Genomic DNA, 5,053 nt, shown 5'->3' with positions numbered 1-5,053 from the left:
CCTTTCTCTCAACCCCCCCGCCCCTCCCAATTGGACAAGCCGCGCGCAGAGCCACGCCTACAAACCCCTCAAGGGGCGCACAGAAGTCTCTGTGCGCAGGCCTAGATTTGTTTACGTCATAGAAAGGCGAAAGGAAAGGGGGGCGGGGTATAGCGCGGTCTTCTACGAGTGGGGCAGCCGTTTCATTGTAGTAGTGGGAGAGACAGTCATATGAATTCGTGTAGAAGCAGGTTATACAGCAAGGCTTCAAAGCTCGGAGAAGAGGCAGCGGAGAACCCCTGGTGTGTCAGGAAGCAGTATTTCGTAGCTGTGTAGAAATGTAGAACGCTCTAGTTTAGCGGGTTTTGGGGTTTTTGTCATCGGTTGGTATAGCTCGCATATGTACAGAAGAGTCTGGTTGGTTATGGCAGAAGTTGGAATGGGAAGTCTGTTGCAGCTTGAAATACCTCCTTGGCGTAGAGTTATGGCGCTTCTTCTACTTGCTATTTTATTAGCATATCTTAGGTTTTTTCAAGCTTATCTTTGGTGAAGTAGAGGAAGCAGCAGTTCCAAAAAGACAGGATTAATGAATAAATAGTGGATAGTATATTTCAAAGTGTAAAATACATCTGAGACCTGGTGTGCCTTTAGATCAGGATTGCTTATGGTTAAAATACAAATTGTAGTTATATATGGATAATTACAAGTTAATGTGCCAAATAAATTAATACTATAAGTCTAGTCTAGTTGTCACTGATATTTATGAAATGCCAGGCTTTATCTCCATTTGCTGAACTTACAGCAGGGTGGCATGGAAACTACATAAGATTTTATTATTTATAATCTGTCTTTCTTATTTGGACTCAAGACAGATTACACAGAGTGAGTCAATTCAGTTGTCCGGGGTCTGTCGCCCTGGACTCCTCTGGCACTTGGTCTGTGGCTCCTGTTATCCTGGGAGGTGCAGGGTCACAAGGGCTTGTTAGAGCTGCAGGTGACCCAGCGGCCCAATGGGAAGAGGAGAGAAGATGGGCCCTGCACCTGCTTGAGCTGCAGGGCATCCTGGAGAGCTGGCACCAAACCCGGCAGGGGACCAGGCTGGAGCCAAGTCTGCAAAGGAGGCAGGGCTGGGTGAAGCAGCTGCTCCACCTAATACTGAGAGAAGGGTGCCAAGGATGGTCCAATCTAGTCTGGGCTGAGGGAAAATGGGAAAGGGAAGGGGGGCAGATTGGGAGGCTGATTTAAGCCAGGCAGCTCTGGCAGGCCAGGGAGGATGAACATGCATCTCTCAAAGGGGAAGCAGGACACCTATAGAGACTCCCAAGAACATGTGAGCTGGGGAGGGGGAAAAGAGTGAGACTAACTCCTTCTCCAGCTATATCTGAGGCCTGCCCTTTTGTTGCTACCAGCTACAAAATCATGTCCTGGAGACCCCAACCCCTCAAGTGACCACTCCTGAGGAGCCAGGACCTGTCAACAGGATAGGACATTCAATAAACAATGAAACAGGATTTGAGTTGTAGAACCAACCAGAAATCTAAAAAAAAATTGAAGCAAAGCATAAATGTCAAGATGACACATTAAATGATGCAGTATTATATAGTAGGATCCAACAGCAAACTATACAGAGTAATATAGACCACAGTCCCTAGTAGTTTGTCCAGGTAACTGTGAATCATTCTGTACAGTGCTACCCTATTGCCTGCATAGAAAAGCCCCCTTTAATAATTCAGTTTTGCATAGTTTGTGGAAAGCCAGGAGAGTGAGAGCCATCCTGAATTCCTCAGGCAGACCATTCCACAAGGTAGGGGCCACAGTGAAGAAGGCATACCCATTTGCAGGTTCGCACCTGCAGAAGACCCTCCTCAGATGAGCAAAGCTGTTGTGGTGGAACATAGGGAAGAGGTGGTCTCACAGATACGAGGGTCCAAGGTCATGAAGGGCTTTGTATGTGATAGCCAATACTTTAAATTGAGCCCAGTAACTGATGGGCAGCCAGTGGTGTGACTGCAGAATGGGAGTGGTATGCATACGCCATCTGGCTCCTAATAATAGCCATGTTGTGGCATTCTGCACCACCTGACTTTCTGAACTGATTTTGAGGGGAGACTAATGTACAGTGCATTATTATAGCAGTCTAGTCTTGATTTATTTTTATTTATTTAAATTTGTACCCCGCCCTCTCCACCATGGCAGGCTCACGGTGGCTCACATAATAAAAGCAATAATATCATACATCTAAAAACAATCCTTCAAACAATTCAATTAAACAATTCATTAAAACCAACTTACAATATACTAAAGTGCTAGCAATTGACTTATGATATCAAAGATGGCCTCATGCATTCTGTAACTGCACTTGATATTCAGCTCGTTGGTCTTTCTCAGTTTCGGTCGGTGAGCACAGGCTCTCAGTAATGCACCAGGCTTCGGTTGTTGTTAATGATGGTAGTGATGGTAGTGGTGGTGGCTCCTAACTGAAAGCCTGGTGGAAGAGCTATGTCTTGCAGGCCCTGCGGAACTGTAAAAGGTCCCGCAGGGCCCTGATCTCTTCTGGGAGCTCATTCCACCAGTATGGAGCCACCACCGAAAAAGCTCTGGCCCTGGTTGCAGCTAGCCTGGCATCCTTGGGGTCTGGAAGGGCTTGTGACTCTGACCAAAGTGTTCTCTGAGGTACATATGGGTCCAGGTGGCCAGATCATCTATATCAAGGTAAAAGGGCATTTTTCAAGCTAGGCTGAGTAGGAAGAAAGCCTTTTTTGCAGCTGCATTAACTTGTTTCTCCAGCAGTAATGTTGGGTCCGGTATACCCTGAGGCTCTTAACTGACGCAGCAAGGGTCAGCACAGCACTGAAAGTGGGGAGAATAATGTCATTCAAATCCCCTGCCTCTGCAGCCAGCATTACTTCTGTTTTGCCAAGTTTTAAGTTTCAATTTGTTCACTTTTAGTAATTTAACCAGGCAACGATTTAGGACCTTTACTGCATCACCAGGAGATTTGGATAAGGCTATATATCGCTGTGTATCGTCTGCATATTGACCACAGCCAATCCCAAAACTATAAATGATTTGGCCTAAGGGTTTTACATAACTCTGTTCTGATGCTTCATCTCAAAGCACCTTTTAGACTCTTCTGTTCATGCACCAAATCCATACAGCCAGGGGTTTCTTCTTGACTGACCCTCAAACACAGGATTTCTTTCCTTTGGAAAGCTCACTGAAATCTAAATCTGGGACCATAACCATTTCAAAATGTTGTTTGGAATTACTTTTACTGGCAGAAGTCAAGTGACTTTAAGAGCTCTTTTACCACTGCCATTACATACATTCCAAAAAAATGCGCTAAAAATCACTGCTAGTTTTTATATTCGAGGTATTTATACTGTAGTCAGATCCAGAACTAGGCTAACTACTTTGTGAGCATGGTATTCTGACTCGTTTCTACTTCAGTGCTAAGAGATTGCATCTAATTAACTCAACTTTTAACCAGCAGAAAAGATAAGCATGAGCCCAAGAGCAATCTTGATGTTGTCATGTTGATTATAGTGTTTGTAGAGATTATGTAAAGGACCAACAAAACTGTCAACATGAAAACATTTTGAAACTTCAGAAGGTTGAAAGCAGAGCCTCTCCAGTGTTGATACTTATTGGAGATGGCATGACTTTTGATAGGATAGGTAGATTATTGCTACCATTTAAATGCTTTCATGGCACTGTTCAGTATGAAGTGTTCACAAAGTGGCTTATGCTGTTGTTCAGTCACACAGTCGAGTCCGACTCTTCGCGACCCCATGGACCACATCACACCAGGCCCTCCTGTCTTCTGTCCTGTTCTGGCGTTTGCTTAATCCCTCATGGATCACTGCCTTGACGTGGCGAGGGGGCTTGCGTGGTTTGATGAGGCTGTGGGCTATGCCGTGGAAGGCCACCCAGGACGGACAGGCCACAGCAGAGAACTCAGACCAAGTGTGATCCACTGGAGAAGGAAATGGCAACCCACTCCAGTATCTTTGCCAAGAAAACCCCATGGACAGTAACAAAAGGCTTATGCTAGTGAAGTATAAATTGCCAATACAATTTAAAATTTAAAAAAACCTATAGTTTAAAACAAAATGGGAAACCAATCACAGGAGAAGCGTAAAGCAAAGCTAAAATAAATAAAGTCTAGTGATACCTTCTAATTAAAAACATCCATACCAAAGCGAAAAGCTAGTAACAAACCACAATCAGCTAACAACAAACCCAAACCAGCTGAATACCTGACATCAAGCAGCTCAGTGATAGTTAACTTAAATGAAACATCTTATGAAAAAGAGATGGCTACATGTAACAACTGCAGTGGAAACAGATAATAGATACAAGCAGCTGAGAATCTCAGTTTTAAATCACGATTTACAAGTTGGGGGGAATGCATCCCCCCATTAATTCCCATTTCCTTGCCTCTTCTTCCCCCACTTTTACTTCCTCTAGCTCCTTCCCCCCTTTACTGGGCCAGTTTGGTGTAGTGGTTAGGAGCATGGACTCTTATCTGGGAGAACTGGGTTTGATTCCCCAGTCCTCCATATGCAGCTGCTGGTGTGACCTTGGGTCAGTCATAAATTCTCTCATGAGCAGTTCTCAAAAGAGCTCTGTCAGTGCCACAGGGTGTCTCACAGGGTACTCGCAGGGTGTCTGTTGTGGGGAGGGGAAGGAAAGGAGATGGTAAGCCACTCTGAGACTCCTTCAGGTAGTGAAGGGTGGGGTATAAATTCAGTCTCTTCTTCTGCTTATCCCTCCTGGCACTCCTCATGTACTCATAAGAACATAAGAGAAGCCAATGTTGGATCAGGCCAATGGCCCATCTAGTCCAACACTCTGTCTCACAGTGCCCAGAAATATGAGGTGCCATCAGGAGGTCCATCAGTGGGGCCAGGACACTAGAAGCCCTCCCACTGTTGCCCCCCCCACCAAGCACCAAGAATACAGTGCATCACCTGCCCCAGCCTGTGAGTTCCTATCTATCCCTTGTGGCTAATAGCCACCAATGGACTTCTGCTCCATATGTTTATCCAGTTCCCTCTTGAAGCTGTCCATG

This window comes from Gekko japonicus, unplaced genomic scaffold, assembly GCF_001447785.1.
Source record: "Gekko japonicus isolate JY-2015 unplaced genomic scaffold, Gekko_japonicus_V1.1 scaffold4, whole genome shotgun sequence".
Taxonomy (NCBI): domain Eukaryota; kingdom Metazoa; phylum Chordata; class Lepidosauria; order Squamata; family Gekkonidae; genus Gekko; species Gekko japonicus.
Note: the sequence above shows the minus strand (reverse complement) of the source record.